General features: G+C 36.3%; 1 long non-coding RNA gene across 2 annotated transcripts in view; it reads right to left on the bottom strand.

The window, feature by feature from the left end:
- Positions 1–7,710: 7,710 nt before the first annotated feature.
- Positions 7,711–19,910, bottom strand: part of Gm35335 — a 34,464-nt gene continuing 22,264 nt past the window's right edge. For both annotated transcript variants that reach the window (XR_869139.1, XR_377725.2), the window contains 2 exons: positions 19,224–19,399; positions 7,711–9,243 (listed from right to left, as the gene is read on the bottom strand). This is a non-coding gene — a long non-coding RNA (predicted gene, 35335). The remainder of the gene's footprint in view (positions 9,244–19,223; positions 19,400–19,910) is intronic.

The following is a 19,910-nucleotide window of genomic DNA, read 5'->3' as shown; positions in this document are numbered from 1 at the left end:
TTTGCTGAAAGGACCCTGATATAGCTTTCTCTTGTGAGACTATGCCGGGGCCTAGCAAACTCAGAAGTTGATGCGCACAGTCAGCTATTGGATGGATCACATGGCCCCCATTGGAGGAGCTAGAGAAAGTACCCAAGAAGCTAAAGGTATCTGGAACTGTATAGGTGGGACAACATTATGAACTAACCAGTACCCCGGATCTCTTGACTCTAGCTGCATGTGTATCAAAAGATGGCCTAGTCGGCCATCACTGGAAAGAGAGGCCCTATGGACTTGCAAACTTTATATGCCTCAGTACAGGGGAACGTCAGGGCCAAAAAGTGGGAGTGGGTGGGTAGGGGAGTGGGGGGGGTGGAGGGTATGGGCGACTTTTGGGATAGCATTGGAAAAGTAAACGAGGAAACACCTAATAAAAATATTTTAAAAAATTAAATAAATAAATAAATAAATAAATAAATAAATAATTTTGAGACAAAGACTCATTAAAATATCTCTTTTGGCTTAGAATTTATGGTGTTCTTATCTCTGCCCTAGAGTAGCTGGCATTGCAGGATTATGCTACTTAATGTCCAGGGTTCAATTTAAATCTTGATATATTATTGAAATATGCTGAGAAAATCCACTATTCCTTTTCTACAAATAAACATTTATTTAAAAAAAATAAGTAAAGCATCACTCCATAATCTCAAATGAAATTTCACAGCAAAGTCCTAAAGTCAACCAATTTGTATATTCCACTCTCTCCACTCATATTACACATGCACCACTTTTCTTGAGTTCACCAGAATAAAGCAAATGGATGTAAAAGATATCTACATAACATTTTATGCACACACTATAATATATATTGTCTTCTCAAATGCCTCATAGAATTTTCACCCAAACAGCCACATATTAGCACAGAAAGTAATACTCATCAATGTTAAAAAAAAGTAGAAATCACATCCAGCTTTCTGTTTGACTATAAATTAAAGCTAAATTTCAACAATAATAGAAATAACAGAGTATATACAAAATAATAAAAGGAAAACAAAATATTAGTAGGTTAAAATTGGGTAAGGGAGAAATCAAGAGAAAGGATTATGTTTTTAGAATTGATGAAAATGAAAACCCAAAATATTAGAAACTATGAGACACAATGAAAGCTGTGCTGAAATTTTATGGGAAAATAAAGACAAATATAAGGAACATTTACAGCTCTAAGTGCACTACCACCCCTAGAAGCAAAAGAAGCAAGGCAACTCTCTCAGCGAGTGGAGGAGTGGAGAGGAAGTGCATTTGCAGCATGTAGTCTAGTCTTTCTTACTCAGATTCTATTGTTTTATTTCCATTACCAGATGTAACAAAACCAGGAAATGAGGTTTTGAAAAAAAGTCAATGATAAATGTAAACAGGTCATCTGGAATCCATTTGCCTCTGTACTGTGGTATGTTTATATTGTTTGTTTGTTTGTTTGTTTGTTTTTCAAGACAGGGTTTCTCTGTGTAGCCCTGGCTGTCCTGGAACTCACTCTGTAGACCAGGCTGGCCTTGAACTCAGAAATCTGCCTGCCTCTGCCTCCCAAGTGCTGGGATTAAAGGCATTTGCCACCACTGCCCGGCATGTTTATTTTAAAGATATAACCTTTACAAGCATTGGCCAAATCTGTTGGAATAAGTAAGATTATCTTTGAAATTAGAGTAAGATGTTACCACAAACAGTGCACAAAGGACAAAAGGTATACCTAGTTCTCATTTATGCAGAAGAATGGGTAAACAGACATTTAAATAATGGCACCAAGAACTTTTGTACATAGATTACCAGTTTTCCAAGAAATTGAGGATAGATAGAGCATGCTGAAACTGTAGGGAGTACAATTTAAGCCATGCAATTTAGCAGTCTCTGTGTTGACTAATAGCCATCAGCATCAATCATGCTATCTTACCAGTGTGGCGTAACACTGGCTGGTAACTGGATCTGATTCCAGCTTTGGAATTTGACCTGATGAGCATAGATTTAAATAAATTTTTGCTACATGACATACTTATTATATAATCATTATTATTATTTTTCCTTTCTTATAAAATACATATAATAACACACTTTTCTGTAGATCTTATAATTTAGCTTTTTAAATACTTGTTCGGAACAATCAGTGAAGTGGTGCTTCTCGTATGTGAAAAAAATAGAAAGAGGCACATGTTTTCTTCAAGTCACTTCTATTTATTAATGGTATACTCTATGTAAGAATCTTGATTTAACGAAAACTCATGTTTCAAATTGCAAGAAATGTTTGAGCTAAACATTGATGTCATACACTTACAAAATAGCTCGAAACTTCTGACCAAATTAGTATATGAGCAAATTCAATGTGGAAACAAAAATATCCTGGATGTATTCCATTTGACTTGTGAATACTATTTGGGGAAAACCTCTAATTTTTAATAAAAAAATTCAGTGTTGTAAATTACAGATACAGAATCAATATGTGGGTGACCTAGGTCTACTTCAAGAAGAGCACCTGTGCATAACCATTCCTCTAGCCATATAAATTTTCACTTGATGAATGAAGACATGGTATTTAGGGGCTAGAGAGATAGTTCAAACGTTAAGAGTGATTGCTGTACTTGTAGATGACATTGGTTCATTGCACAGAATCCCCAGCATGTTCATATCCATCTGTAACTTCAGTACCTGTGGATCATATGATGTTCTCTTTTGATTTATACAGCCACTTAATATACACATGGTACATCAACATGAACACAGGTAAAATACTCACACACATAAAATAAAAGCTCTGAAAATTTTAATAAGAAAACAAAATGAGCTTTAAATTCATCTTGCTACTTAGATCTATTACATAATTTATTAAAGAAATAAAATCTAATTTCTGATGTAGATAGATACTTCAATTCATCTGGGCATTTTATGCACAAAATTTCTCTGACTACAGCATTAGAAATGTGATTTACAATTGTTCTAAAAATCCTACTTGTGACTGTTTCATTTTTTTTGTGGAGTGCTCCATATATTTCTATATCACCCTTGTTCAAGATCCATTAAATCTGTCCTTTATTGTTTCTACTTTAATATACATGCTGCTGAGGAAACACTAAGTGTTTTTGAAATATGTGCTTATAAACATAAGCTTACTGGAAAACTCATTGAATGAATTTGTTTGGTTTAACATGCATGAACACAAAACTATACTACAGTAAGCTTTCTCTTCTCTAAAATCACTGCAGTTAAGAAGATTGATATTATAGTACCTCAGAAGCTAATTTAGTGCCATTAGGAATAGATAAATCAAATATTAGATACTCCTTTGAAGATATTTTCTTTTATTGCATTGCAGAAGATGCATTCTCCTTCAGAAGGAAAATAGTAAAGACAGTCCATGCAACAAACAATAACCTGACTCTATTTTGATCAAAAATGGTTAAGTTCTATGTCTTGATTCACTCTGATAAAACATCTTTCCTTACTCTGATGTTGAGGAGAACAATGGCTTCCCTTTGGTTCTGGCCTGAAAGCATCAGAGCAGTTAATTGGGGGAAAGTTCAGGGGCTGTCCCTCCTGGGAGGGAGGGATGTCCTAACATAACTTTCTGTGGGCCAGAGTTTTTCCTTGTTCTTAGTCAAGAGTTGATAGTTATCTGTAGAGGAGGATGTCCTTGGGTCTGCTGATAAACAGTTTCTTCTTCTGAAGAATGTTCTTGTTATAACAAATGACTCCAAAAATGATAATATTATGTGCCAGGTGTAACTAAGTAAAAATGTTTTTTTTTTTTTTTTTGAGAAAAAATTGCAAAGTCATACCCCATGTTTATAAGCTAAAGAAATCAGTAAAGTTTTGCTACTTGCCACCAGAGCTGTAGTCCATCTGTCTCTTTAAGGCATTTGCGAAGCTGGTCTTCATCATTATTAACATGTATCTAATATTCTCCTAACAAAATGGGAATCCTGATGTCTTTCTGCCTCATCGGGTTTAATCTTACTCTATGTTTGGAAAGTGCCCATGTACTGAAATAAAATTCATGAAAACTGTACAATGTTCAAAACTACTAGTAAATTATCAGAGTTTCTCTCTTCCACAAGAGCAACTAGACCAGTGAAGTCTTTTGTTGATGCTCTTCCCATAGCCTTTCCAGGGCTTCTTATGTATCATAGTGGCTTGTATCTGGAGAATAGTGAACAGTTTTGTGGAGTTGTTTCTCTCATTATACATTGGTTTAGGGGATTACATCCAATTTTCAAGAGTTGCACAGTATTGCTCTTCACTCACTAAGTAATTTCACGCCCTCCAATTTTTCCTACTATATTATATTGTAGTGGTTATATCCCCATATTATGTTCTATTTTCCAAATTGCCTATGGAATAGCCTATATTTTTGTTCCTGTTCAGGATATTGACACCTGCTATATTTCCTGGAGCTATTATATTTCTTCCCCATCACCCCAGACCTGTTACTTCTCATGGTAGAGTGACTCAGTGTTTCTATATTTCTTAGTTTTATTAGGCACACACCCTGAATATTCAACCTCTCCATTAAATTTCTTTTGACCCTTCAAAATTCTCTTCAAATGCCAACTATTTTATTAGTTTGTGATCTTTATGTTGTCTAACCAAAACTGAATACACATTTGCTTTGTAATCATGTCTAGCATCTGGAATGAGTTTTACAAATTTTAACTTGACTTTCCTATGATTAAAATAATATACGTCCCAAGAAAGATGAAGAATTATAATTTCTGAGTTCAAGAATTTTATTAAAATTTTATTTTTCAATTATTGGAAAATATGATTTGCAATATTCTGTACAGACTTCTCTAAATCCACAGACTAATATAAAATTTAACAACATTTACACTCCATTTATTTGTTTGTTTATTTATTTATTTATTTGTTTGTTTGTTTAGTGTATTATCTATTTATTTGTTTTTGTAGAACATGACTTTAATATTTTAAACTATTATTATTCAGGAAATGGAATATTTATTTTAGATATATTTCATTGCTATGTCTCCTTTTTCATTTCTAATTTTATTAATTTAAATACTGTCTCTGTGTCTTCTGTTTAGTCTGACTAATAGTTTATCTATCTTGTTGATTTTCTCAAAGAACGAACTCGTGATTTTGTTGATTTTTTTGTATAGTTCTTGTTGTTTCCGTTTGGTTGATTACAGTTCTGAGGTTGATAATTTCCTGCAGTCTATTAATCTTGTTAGTATTTGCTTCTTTTTGTTCTAGAGCTTTCATGTGTGCTGTGAAGCTGCTAGTGTAAGCTCTCTTCAGTTTCTTTTGGGAGGCATTTTGATGTATGAATTTTCCTCTTACCACTGCTTTCATAAGTTTTGGTATGATGTGTCTTCATTTTCATTATATTCTAAAAAGCCTTTAATTTCTTTCTTTCTTTCTTCCTTGAAAAATCTATCACTGAGTAGAGCTTTGTTCACCTTCCATGTATATGTGTGTGTGTGTGTGTGTGTGTGTGTGTGTGTGTGTGTGTGTGTGTGCATGGGTGTGCATTCTGTTGTTTTGTCAGTCTTAGTTCTTGGAGATCTGATAGGGTAAATGGGATTATTTCAATATTCTTGTATCTGTTAGTCCTGTTTTGTGACCAATTATATGGTCAGTTTGGAGAAGTTAATGTGAGGTGCTGAGAAGAAGGTACATTCTTCTGCTTTAGGATGAAATGTTCTATAAGAATTTGTTAAATTCATTTGGTTCATAACTTGTGCTAGTTTCACTAAGTCTCTCTATAGTTTATGTTCCCATGATCTCTCCAATGCTGAGAGTGGGGTGTTGAAGTCTCCCACAATTTTTGTGTGGGTACGTGAGATTTGAGTTTTAGTAAAGTTTCATTTATGAATATGGGTTCCCTTGCATTTGGAACATAAATGCTCAGTTCATCTTGGTAGATTTTTTTCTTTGACCAGTATAAAGTGTCCTTCCCTATTATTATTTTTTTTGATAACTTTTGGTTGAATGTTGATTTTTATTTAATGTTAGAATGGTTACTCCAGCTTGTTTCTTGGTACCATTTCTCAAAAATTGTTTACTAACCTTTTACTCTGAAGTAGTGTTTGCCCTTGTCACTGAGATGTGTTTCCTGTATACATAAAAATTCTGGGTCCTGTTAAAGTGTCCAGTCCATTAGTCTATGGCTTTTGGGGGGAATTGAGTATATTGATGTTAAGAGATATTAAGGAAAAGTGATTGTTATTTCCTGTTACTTTGTCAGTAGATGTGGAATTATGTTTGTGTAGCTATCTTCTTTTGGATTTGTTGAAAGACTACTTTCTTGCTTTTTTCTGGGGTGTAGTTTTCCTCCTTGTATTGGTGTTTTCCATCATTTATCCTGCATCTCGTGTGTCCCAGGGTGTCCAAGTTAGCCTGAGTAATTACAGGGGCAAAGGACATGGCCCTCAACTGAGTTCCTGGGATTGTCAGAGATCCTGGGAGTCAAGCTGCCTCTTGGTCAGGGCAGAGTGAATGGGGAGCCAGAGCCCAGGGTCTATTCCCAGTTAAATTTGCAATCCTTGTCTTTGGATTTTTATTAAATTTTCATTAAGATTCCTTGTATGTTAATACTGTTCATAGCTTCTTATGAGCCTATAATCTATATTTAACACATTTTCTTAATATTTTGCATGATATAAAACCATTATCATGAATATAGTACATGTTTTCAAATAAGATTATTTGTTATCGTTTGCTAACCATTATATGATAAACAGAAATACACAATAATGCTGTTAGATACATTTTCATATCACAATAAAATCAATTTCTCTTGCTTTACTTAAAAATCTATAACTTGCTTTATCTAAACCATGTTTTGTGTCTCTGGCAATAAATAACCACAATCTCTGCTCAACACAAATCACACTGAATGTTAAAACTCAAAGTACGTTTTTCACTTTGGTGACATTCATTCATTTCATTCCTTTTCCTCTGACAGAGTTCACTGTAGGTCAGTTGTTGGAGAGTCTGAAGTGTTGAGGGTTTTTGTTCTATTCAAATGTTTTCAAGGAAAATGACAAACATGTAGTGTGTCACGTCCCAAGTCCTCTCTACCATGTCTTGATTGGCTAAGATATGTTGAGTTTGACATTTGGTTGTTTATCAATAATATAAATATTAAGTTAGAGTAATAATCTCTTCCCCAAATAGTGATAGGCTACCTAACAAAAACTCCATTGCCAAGCTAGAGATGCTGTTATACAAATTTTTGTTCAGAAGGATCTTATACTTTCCTAAACAATATAGACTATAGAGAAATTGACATTGTATTTAGTTATCTTTCTTACTTGGAAGGTAAAAGTCTTCCCGATAGTATTTTTTAAATATAGGACAATGAATTATTGAGCTGCAATTTAACTCATAAACTTCTTCCCTGAGGACCACCTGCCATAGTCTTCTAAATTTCTATGCAAGTGTTAAAGGAAGAAACACAGTCTATTGTCCTACTTAGCTGTAAATCTAATGAGCAACCACAGTCCCTACTACTAAAGCTCAGGTAAACACACAGAAAAGAGAGCAATAAGATCATGGAGACAGAGAACCAGGACACCTTCTCTGAGGATACACCTTCTACAAATGACTGTGAAATTCTACACTTGAATGCACTTTTGAAATCTCAATACTATGGTTGCTTAAACAATACCTTCTTAATGTAGTCCTTGAATGACATATCAACACACATGGGAAAAAATTTGCAAGACTCCACCTTAAATGAGGAGTGACAACCAATTATTTATTCATGAGAGGGAAGAGGGGGAGATGGGGAGAATTACTTGTCCTCAGAAATAAACCCCTGTTTGTCCAATATAATGGTGTTAGCCTTAAAAACAGATGTATGCAGAATACTAAATGAATTTACCATATTGTATTTATACATTTAATCATGTGTCTGTGTGTATATGAATAAAATACAAATCATAGATGATAGATAGATTTAGAAGATCAGTGGGTAAGTCTGCTAGATGCTTATATTATAGATACATAGATATATAGATACATAGATACATAAACACATAGATACATAGATTGATATTTAGATAGAAAGAAGTCAATGTTCAGCATATGATTTACTGATAAATGATAGAAGGATGATAGCTGGCATATAGATATAGCTAACAGAGAGACAATGCAACTCTCAATTTTACACAACCCAGAATTTTCTTGATGAGTATTGGTGAATGGTTGTATGGATTGGTTTACTTTTTCAGAATGTATTGCTATGGGAGGAACTAGTCATCTGTGGGCAAAGTGTTCTCTTCGGTCACTCCACTTTAAATTTGTTCACTCATTCTGTGAAATCATGATATTGTTTTCCTACACAGATTAAGTCCATTTAAAGTCTTAAAATATGGCTATATCTATATTTCAGGAAGAAACTGTCATTTTCCTTATGATATTTTCAATCTGTATCTCTTATGAGCTACAAATACAGTGTTAGCACAAATGGGTAAAGTTTTCTGCTATATCTATGCTTCATCAATAGCTTCTCATAGGCTTTCTTCCTGGTGCCATGTTCTACTGTTTGCTGTACTGGGACTGGAACATGGCCACACTTATTGTATTATATTATCACCAGCTTCCTGTTTTCTAGCGCTTTTACTTCCTAACCTTGACTGTCCTAGACCTTGCTCTATAGATTGACCTTAAATTCAGAGATCTGCATAGCACTGTCTCTGGAATGTTTGGATGAAAGCTGTTGTCTTAGTGTGTCCATTGCTGTGAAGATAAACCATGACCAGAGCAAATTTTATAAAGACTAATATTTAACTGTGGCTGGATTATAATTTTAGAGATTTAACTCATTATCTTCGTAACCAGAAGAGTGGCAACTTGGAGACAGACATGGCACTGGAAAAAAACCAAGAGTTTTACATTTTGATCATAAGACAGACAAAAGGACAATACATTTTGTACTGAGTATAACTTGAGTTTATATTTGGGACTTCAACATTCATCTTCACACTACCACATTTCATCATGCAAGAAAGCAACAAGGCTACACCTCCAAATAATGCCACTCTCTATGGCTCAAAAATTTCATCACATGAGGCTATGAGGGGCAAAGCTATTCAAACAACACACACTGGCCACCATAGTTTAGTAGCCATAACAAAAGGAAAAATGCATTTAGTCCAACTTTAAAAGTCCACATAGTCTATAATAGTCTCAATAATGTTTAAAATCCAAAGTTCAATGTTTCTTCTGAGATTCTTGCAATCACTTAAGTGTAGGTACCTATAAAATTGAAATAAAAAAGCAGATCATATACTTCCAACATCACTGGATATACATCATTCTTCCTAAATATCATATTGAGGAAATACTGGATCATAACAAGACAAAAAACAAAACAAACAACAACAACAACAACAACCAAAAAACAAACAAACAAACCAAAAAAAAAAAAAAACCCAAAAAAACAAAAAAACAAAAAAACAAATGGGAAAACTCCAAACTCAGCATTTCCATGTCCGATGTCCACCTTTTTACAGCCTTGTTGACTGCAATATAATTCTTTCTCTTGGCTTTGTTTCTATCCTTGTTGACTGCAATATATTTTTTCTCTTGGCTTTGTTTCTACTTCCTGTTAGCGTCATCCTTCTGTTGATATTTCATTACTCTGTCATTTCTAAAATCTTGGATTTTTCAAGGGTAATTAAACTTCACAGGACCTTATTCTAATATATGAAGTCGATACCCGATGCTCTGGGTTCTGTCATAGGTCTTGGGTGACTTCTATAACTCTGCCCTCTGTAGCACTCTGGTCTCTGGCCCACTACATTCCTTTGCTATTGTTTTTCTTTGTAGTCATTCTATGGTATAAGCATCTCCAATATGCTGGGTCTTCTACTGCAATTAGTTTGCACTTTTCTAATAGCCTCTCATAGGCTTTCTTTATGGTGCCATGCCTTAATGTCTTTGCATGTCTACTTCTTCAGCCCTGGACCTTTAACTGCCACTGAGCCTTTACCTACAGCAATGGCCTTCTCTGACCTCTTATGATGCCAAAGCTTAGTTGCTCCCCATGACCACCTTATTTTTTTTAAAGCAGTATCACCTGTGTGACTCTTATAAAATACAATGTCCTTCTGCCAGCATGGCATCTATCTCTGGAACACATCTTTGTGCTTTCATAAAAGAATTCCAAGATATCACATCAGTGATGCTTGTCTCCTTAATCACTGCCATTTTCTTAGTTTCAGTGAGCCAACATCAATTGCCCCCTTCTATTCTTGACTCAACATCCAGAGCTATATGCCTGGTGCTGCTAATTTTTGTTGCCTGCTATGACTAGTATGCAGGGCCTACTTTTTCTATTGCATTATTACCAGCATTCTGTTTTCAATGCTTTCCTTCACTGTTTAAGCCCAGCTGTCCTGGAACTTGGTGTGTACCAGGTTGGCCTTAAACTCAAAGATCTGCTTGCCTCTGTCTTCTGGTATTAAAGGTATGTTCCACCACACCTTGACCTTTCTTTGATTCATTTTCAACAGAGATGTTTATGTTCTTGATTGTAGTTCATTCTGGATAAGAGCCATATTGTCTACTGGGAATATGGACACTTCATGCCTTGTCAATTTGCACACAATAATATCCCTTTATGGCCAAATAATAACAATAAACATGTCCTGATCATAAAGTAATCCCTTATAAAGGTGCCAATGACATAACAATGAGGACACCTGGGTGGGTTCGTGCCTTGTGATCCTCGATCTGTTAATTCTATTTACTACCCTTAAATACAGGATGTATCTCCATTCCACTTTCTGGTGCCTTTTAATATTTGAACCACATATTTTATATTTTCTTTCCTAAGTTTGCTACTCTTGACCAATATGCTCTTAATAAGTGTGAACTGTACTACAAAATCTAAACAATGTTATTTTGAGTTTTCCTTTAACAATGCAATTAATCTTTATCTATTTACCTTAGCATTAGGAAGACTCTTAAGACAAAGATAAACAGCAGCTATATTCTCCACCAAAATATCACAAAACTGATCTCTAAGCAACAGATTAAAACTCCCTCTGAAAATTTTTGATCCACGTAGCCAATGTTTCTCAGAAGGATCTGAGAGTGCTACATTTTCATTTGAAGGCAGACAGAGAAAACTATCTCCTGTACTGTGTGTAGATATAGCTTATTTAGGAGACCTCAAAGTCTAATTGCACTGTAACATAGTTCTTCCAACAAGGATTCATATATTTCAGTAAGGCCACTTGTACAAATAGTGCCACTCTCTATGAGCCAAGCATTCAAACACATGAGTCTCTGGGGCCAACCCTATTCAACCAACCACATGTACGAAGTAGGTTTTTTGTTTGTTTGTATGTTAGTTTGTATGTGTGTTTAATTATTTCCACTTTATCTTTATTCTTTTTCACATATCCATTATTTATTCTATCTTTTTTTTCACTGAATACCATTTTCCTTGAAAGAAAATAGATATAAAATTGAAGAGAAGTTTTAAATTTTATTTAAGATAAATTTAATATATTTTAGGTGTTTTTTTTTTTCAGTCAGATTTTCATATGAGACATGCATATATATGAATTATCCTCTAAAAGATGAGGGTGGAGTTCTCTTCATACATTCTAAAAAAATTATCTAGTAGTCATAAAAGTTGCTCACAATATGTGCCAAAGATAGTCCAAGATAATTGAGAAATTTTAGACCTGCAACAAACTTTCCAACTTCCTGATAATCAATCATCTTTTGAAGAATTTTTGTGTAGGTGCTACATTTTCCCCTGAATACAGGTTCAAAAATCTCTGCTCAATTTCTATCTTTTATGTTATAATATTTTGTGTGGGGCAGGTGAATCATGAGACCTTTGCTAGCATCAGTGTTCTTCATCCTTCTGGTGAACTTTGATTACTCTGAGATATCATAGAGAGACAAAAACTTTCTTCTGACCACATGTTCAAAATCATTCTGATATACGTACTCTGATAATCATACTATTGGATAGTGTGGCCACCTGGGTATCGATTGCATATGCTGTCATAAAACCCAGATACTATTGTTGATGCTAACCAGTGCTTGCTGACAGAAACCTGATATAGCTGTCTCCTGAGATGTTCTTCCTGACAAATACAGAGTTGAATGTTCTCAGCCAACCACTTTACTGATCACAATGCCCTCAAAAGGAGGAGCTAGCGAAAGGACTAAAGGAGCTGAAGAAATTGGCAGCCTCATAGAAGGAAAAACAATATGAACCAACCAGTATCCCCAGAGCTCCCAAGGACTAAATCCTCAACCAAAGAATACACATGGAGGGACTCGTGGCTCTAGTCATGTATGAAGCAAAGGATGGCCTTGTTGGATATCACTGGGAGTCAAGGTCCTTTGTCCTCAGAAGGCTGAATGCCCCAAGGTAGGGGAATGCCAGAACAGGATAGTAGGAGTGGGTGAGTTTTTGAACAGAGGAAGTGAGTTTTCAGAAAGGAATCCATGAAATGCAAAACATTGGAAATTCAAATAAAGAAAATATCTAATAAAAAATGTGGAAAAAAAGATTGAAAGATAAAATCTTGGTTTATTATGGGCTTTTGAAACCTCAAAGCTCATCATAAGTGACTCACTTTCTCCAACAATACCACATCTCATAAACTTGAGAAGCTGCTTGTCCTTTTAAGAGAAGCTTTTGTAGAGAAACTCCTGGCAGGACTTCTCCATCTATGTTAGACTCCTAACTACAGGTGCAGGGCTCCAAAGAACAATTGAGACTGCTTTTATTTTTTTCTGTCTGTCTGTCTTTCTGTCTGTCTGTCTGTCTGTCTTTCTGTCTGCCTATCTTTCTTTCTTTCTTTCTTTCTTTCTTTCTTTCTTTCTTTCTTTCTTTCTTTCTTTCTTTCTTTCTTTCTTTCTCTCTTTCAATCTCTCTCTCTCTCTCTCAGAAATGAGTTAAAACTAAATCAAGTGCTAAACAACCAGCAGATGAAGTTTTAAACATTTCAGTTTTTTTCTTTTGAACATGAAACACAAAAGAACAAACAATCAATCAAACAACAAAACAAAAACACATAGAAGGAGCTCCAGAGACAAAGTGTGGAGCAGAAACTGAAGGAATGACCATCCAGAGACTGGCCCACCTGATAAGGATCCATCCTTATGCAACCACCAAACACAGACACTATTGTGGATGACAACAAGAGCTTTCTGATAGGAGCCTGATATGGCTGTCTACTAGGAGGCTTTGCCATTGCCTGACAAATACAGAAGTGGGTGCTCACAGACATCCACTGCATGGAGCACTGGGTTGTCAATTAAGGAGGTAGAGAAAGTACCAAAGGAGCTGAAGGGTTTTGCAGCCCCATAGAAGGAACAATATGAATTAACTGGTACCTTCAGAGGTCCCTAGGACTCAACTGCCAACCAAAGAAAATAAATGGTGGGACTCAAGGCTATAGCTGCATCTGTAGCAGAAGATAGTCTAGTAGGTCATCAATGGGAGAAGAGGCCCTTCGTCCTGTGAAGGTTCTATGTCCCAGTACAGGGAAATTCCAGGATCAGGAACTGGGAGTAAGTGGATTGGTGAGCAGGGGGAGGAGGAGGGGATAGCGGGTTTTCAGAGGGAAAACTAAGAAAGGGGATAGCATTTGATATGTTATAAAATATCAAATAAATAAAAAAGCCATATTGGCCATATTGTCAGGTCTTTGCTTTTAACAATTGAATGTGATTATAACCTGGCAAAGTACCATACCAGGTAGGTGAGGGTAATAAAGTATTTGCATATTTGTATTTAAAGCCATTTCCCTCCACTACTACTCATGCACCTAGAATTTTTTATTTATTAAGAGTACCATGAACTCTTAATAAATATAACATGTGTATACATTTCCTTTCTACTCTTCCTTTGAGTACTCTTAATCTCTTTGCATATTTTTTCCTTCTACTCCATTTTCACCTAATCTCCTCTTTCAACATTTTCTAAAATATTTTGTGGTTCATTCATTTTTAATTATTAGATGTAAATCTGTTAGCACTAAAATCTTTAAAAGCAGGGAGGTATTAAAAATTTATCTAAGCAATGGAAAAACCCTCATTCCACCCTTCTGGGAACAGATCTAAATGGAAGTCATATCCATAGGCTCTCTTGCCAAGTTACCAAGGACCCTAATGCCCATACTTGTAGCATTTTTTTTAGGCCCAAGGCAGAAACCACATACAGAAGGTCTCTTGTCTTATGACTATACACAAGTTTCTTGTTGAGTCTCTTGCAAGTATCTTGCCCTATGTTGCCCTGAAGGCTTAGGACCAAATTAAAGCTACATTCTCCTTTGCTTTTTGAGAAAGTCTGCATCTTTCACTGGCCAGTGCTACCTTTCCAGACCCAAAGGCATCTGGGGTTTCACTCATAAAAATCTCACTTCATTCTTAAAATCCCTGCATCATACCAGTTACAAGTGAATGGAGTCACTTTGGTCTCCCTAATCAATAATCAACAGTAACTTTCTGTAGGACTAATCTCATCAGTTCTCCTACCTGACCTGAAATCAATTATTAGACAACAGGATTAGCAGAGTATAACTTTCCACTGAACATAGACATGATGAACACTCATATCTGGCACAGAACCAACAAAATAAGTATTACACATATGGGATGGTTTCAATATGCTTGGCCAGGGGAGTAGCACTATTTGGAGGTATGGCCTTGCTGGAGGAGGTATGGTTCTTTTGGAGGAAGTGTGTCACTGTGGGAGTGTACTTTACAACCATCTTCCTAGCTGCTTTAGGACGGTCTGTTCTTGACTTCCTTTGGATGAAGATATAGAACTATCAGTTCCTCTAGAACCATGCCTGAGTGGACACTGGTATGCTTCCTACAATAATAATGTAATGAAACTGTGAACCTGCATGCCAGTCCCAATTAAATGTCTTTTATAAGAGTTGTCTTGGACATAGTATCTGTTCATAGCAATAAAACCTAATTAAAGACAACATATATTCCTCCACAAAATACTTATAAATTCTACAGAAAAGTGTGTTACTATATGCCTTTTATGAGAAAGAACAAATAGTAATGATTATACAATAAGGATGTAATATAGCAAAATTTTAAGTAAATCTATAGTTATGAGATCAAATTAGAAAATTGGAATCAGTTCCAGTTAGCATCTAGTGTTTCCTCCCACTGGTAAGTTAGCACAATTGATAACGATGGCTATTAGTGGGCACAAAGACTGTGCTAAATTGGATGGGATAACTTGTGCTCACTATAGCTTCAGCATGTCCTAGTTTTACTCAATATCTTGGAAAATTGGTAATCTGTGTACAACAGTTCTTGGTGGCATTATTTAAATGCCTGTTTCCTCACCCTTCAAAATAAATGGACACTGGGTGTACCTTTTGATCTTTATGCAACATGTGGTAACATCATACTCTAAAGATAATCTCACTTATCTTGCCAGAATTGGCCAATGCTTGAAAATATTACATCTGTAAAGTAAAGACACATAACACAGTACAGAGGCAACCAGTGTCCATATGATTTGTTTACACTTCTTATTGATTTTCAAAACCTCCTTTCCTCATTTTGTTACAATATGTAATGGAAATAAAACAAAAATAATCTGAATGAGGAAGACCAAACTACATGCTGCAAATTATCTCCACTCCTCTCCACACTGAGGGAGTTGCTTTACTATTTGCTTCCAAGGGTGCTAGTGTGGGCTACTAATAAATGGATATGGGATGCTATTTCAAGAAAAAAATGGAAGTAGACAAAAGGCAATGCTTCATGGAGTTGGCATCTGGGCTATCATAAACTAGAGAAAACAACCCCTTCCCCCCTTTTTTGCTTATATTTGGTTGTTTATATCAATCTGTGACTAGAAACTAATTATGCTATATATTTTTTTTTAGACTTTACAAGGAAAAAGAAGCATAATTAATGTTTCATTTATTCCAAAGAATCATTTGTGATGGTTCTGTGAAAACTATAGTGATTTTGACTAAATATTTTGTTAAATTTGAATAATGATTAAGAAAGGTGATTGGACACATGATACATTGCTTATCTTAGAAGTAAATTATTACTTTGTAAAAACAGTATTTTTATTATCTCTGGGAATTTTATACAATATATTCTGAACTTATTCAAGTCCTTCCCTAGCTTCTTCCAGATCCATCCCAACTTTGCCTAGATACTCAACTTTGTATCCTCCTTTATAAAATTATCTATTGAGTTTAATTTGTGCTGTACATATACTTTTGAGTACATGGACATCCATGTTAATTAAGCAGTGGTTGTCACACCAGAGGCAAAATACTAAAATTAAATATGTACTTTCTCTGCTAGCAGCTATACATTACAAAAAACTCTTCAGCTAACAGGTGGACTCTGATTAACTTCTATCCTTTTCTCTTCTATTTCTTTGAAGAAACCTTTTATTTTTTATTAGATATTTTATTTATCTACATTTAAAATGTAATTCTCTTCTGGTTTACCTTCTGCAACCCCTCTATAAGATTCCCTCTTTCCCTGCTTCTCTGAGGGTGCTCCTTCACCCACCCACCTACTTTGACCTCTCCTGATTGGCATTCTCCGACACTGGGACATTGGATCTTTCTAGGACCAAGGGACTTTCTTTCCATTGATTTCTGAACACATTCTCTCAACATGTTGGGATTTTTACAGGTTTTGTGTATGACAACTCAACTGTTATTAGTTCACTTTTAGCTTCCCATTTTGTTGGGTACAGAAAACACTGTTTTCTTAAGTCATTACCTGTCTTTACCTTGTACAATCTTTCTGCTTTCTACCGTCTTCAGTAGTGATGCCTGAGCTTCAGGAGTATGTATGTAATTTCTGTGCTCCAATCATGGCTTATCATTCTTACAGTCTCTAATTCTCTACACTCTGACTAGTTGTGGCTGTCTCCATTAACTGCCATTGACTGCAAATAGAAGACTCTCTAAATAATGCTAAGAGAAGCATGAATCTCTGGGTATACTGATAAGATGCTAGGACCAAATCAATACTGTATACATTTAAGAAAGTAATATTTAGAATTGCATTGTAATTTTGATGGAGATTGTGTTGAATCTGTTTGTGTCTTCTGCTTCTCTGTCCATTTTTATAATATTAATCCTAAAGACCCTTGAATATGGGTCGCTTTTGTTCTTTATTCAATGGCTTAAACATTTTTAATTATAGCAGTATTTTACATTGTTAGTGAAACATTTCTGTTGGGAGCAAAACAAAAGGGGGGCCCTGGAGGGGCATGGGGAGAAGTGGGATAGGAAAAAGATGCCCACACCCCCAACAGAATTTCCCCTTATCTTGTCAGTCAGGCATGGGAGGGCTGCTACCTATCCTATCCACTCACCCCTGGGTGGGCATTCCTCTATCCCACTCTTTAGGGGGTGGGCAAGAGGCAGCCCTGCCTGGGGACCCACCTGGGAGATACTTTGCTAAAGCCACCAGGGTTCTAGGATGCTACACACACTCTGTGAGCACTCACAAGCCAAAGAGTTTCATGGAAACTCATCTCCTGAAACTTTGTCATTCTCATGACCCGTATACTCATACCCTATCCCCGCATTAGTCTGGTGTATGGATTCACGTGCTTTCTTTTAGTACTATCTTATTATAAGTGCCTTTTAAGATTGAATTCTGGCATAGCTAAGCCTTTGTCAGTGTTTCAATGTCCCAGAAAATTCTTGAAGATGACAAATTGGGAATTCAGTAGGAATTCAGTGAGAAGGTTACCTATTCAGTAACATTGTAATTTACTTCTAGTAGAGACAGTGAAACTAATTAGGCATTACAAAGAACCAAGTTGGAATAGCTCAGGGCTGGTCTGCAGAGTGTTTACTTGAGACAATAGCCAGTGTTATCCAGACAAGGGAATTCACAATGGCTTAGGGAACTCTTTCACCATGAAAGAGTTAGGGAATCCCCCTGAGACAGGTTTCTTCACTTGGCCCAAAGAAACAGCATAAATCAGGCATTTACTAAGAACCCTTGGTGGTGGGCTTAACAATAGGCTAGCTTTACACCTGGCTCCCTTCTTAGTGGCAGCTGCCTTGTCCCCACCTTCTTTTGATGTATACAATCCTTTTGTGTTGTGTCACTGTAACTCAGTGGATGTATCTTGCCTGGTTTCTTGTTATTCTTCTATATAAAAAGTTCAATGCTCGACTTGACAAATTGCATTCAGATTCTACACAACCTTTAGTGTTGAATTTGTCTGTCATTTTCACCGACCCCTTGCCCATCTGCAACCAGAGATCCCATTCTATGCAGACAAGAGGCCAACAGGGTCTGCAGCAGGTGGGAGAGAGGGAATGGGGGAAGAAGTTCCCAACATCGACCAGAGTGCACAGTGGAAATAGAAGGAGCAGAGACTCTCTATGGTTTAAGAGTTTTATTATAGAAATGCAGGGGGAAAGAGAGAAGGGAGATATAGAGGGATGGGAGGGAAAGGCTAGAGAGAAGGAGAGATAAAGAGGGAGAGAGGAAAGGAAAGAAGAAGACAAAGAGAAAGGGAAGAGGAGAGAGAAGTGAGAGGTAAAGGAACAAAGGAATAAGAGAGTGGGGTGGAGGCTGAGTACCCCTTTTCATAGTCTTCACTCTTGCTAGATAACTGGGGAGGAGTTTAGACTCAAGTCCAGAAGCTTGGGGCATTGCTTACATGACTAGTGACCATGCTTCTGTTGTGGGGGCTGTGGGAGGTAGTACCTTAGGCAGGGGCCAGAGATCCAGGAGTGGGAAAGAATGCCTACCCTGTCATGTAGGTGAACTATGACCATTGGGGTTTATACCTCAGCTTGACTTGATACCAGCCTGAAATTCCTCACAAATTTTCACTTCCTTTTATTTAGTTCAATATTTATTTTGAGAATATTGTAAATACCATTGTGTTCCTGATTTCTTTCTCTCTGTGTCACTTGTATATAAGAAGACTATTGATTATTTATGGTAATTTTATATTTTGCTATACTACCAGTTTGGTTTATTATTTATATGGCTCTTCTTGTAGAGTCTTAACTTGTTTTATATATAGAATTATCCTTTCTGCATATAAGGTTGCTTTCTACTTTGTCTATATCCTAACTTTTTATTGCCGTGTTTAATACTCTAAACACTACTTTGAACAGAAGAGTAACGAGTGGACATCCTTGTATTATTTTGGATTTTAGTGAATATGCTTTCAGTTACTTCCTGTTTATCATAATGTTAGCCATGGGTTTGTATATTACCTTCATCATGTTGATAGGTCATTTATATCATTCATCTCTCCAGGACTCTTGAAAGGTCTTTCTTATGAGGTGACCATATTATATCCTTGAGCCCTTATATATAATATATTACATATTCTGGCATGTGTCTCGTCCAACACGTCCTAGCTATTCCATGGGTCGAGGAAGACTGACGCCTGCAAGAGAATTGGGCAGAGAAAGGGGAGTAAGACCAAGCAAAGAGTTGTCAAGGTCTGTTTAATGAAGGCTAAGAGCCAGGTTATAAGCACACAGTGAGAGAAAATAGGGATGGGTCGAGGGGCATAATAAAATACAGAGAAAGGGATGGACATCTGGGGCTGATGCTGATTACAGGTTTCTCGGAGTTTATCTTGGAATGTGGGCCTTGAAATTGTCCCGAGTGGCCTTCAAACATTGTGCAGTTTATCTTGGAGTGCCTGTCCTGGCTAAACAGTCCCGGGAAGCCATCAAACATCTTTTAGCTATTTTGGAGTGCCATAAACAGACCCAGGCTCCAAACGGAGACATGGAGGAGAAGGTGAAGCTGCCTTAAACTAAGCAGTTCTAGGTGTCAATTGAAGGCAGACGAAGCTGGCAGTCTCAGGCACCAGGTGGAGACAATGAAGGAGGGGATGACATAATTCCCTTCAAAGGGTTAGCCGGATCTTTAGGTGAGAGTTACTGGCG

This window comes from Mus musculus, chromosome 6 (assembly GCF_000001635.26).
Source record: "Mus musculus strain C57BL/6J chromosome 6, GRCm38.p6 C57BL/6J".
Classification (NCBI taxonomy): domain Eukaryota; kingdom Metazoa; phylum Chordata; class Mammalia; order Rodentia; family Muridae; genus Mus; species Mus musculus.
This window is presented reverse-complemented; position numbering and strand designations above follow the sequence as displayed.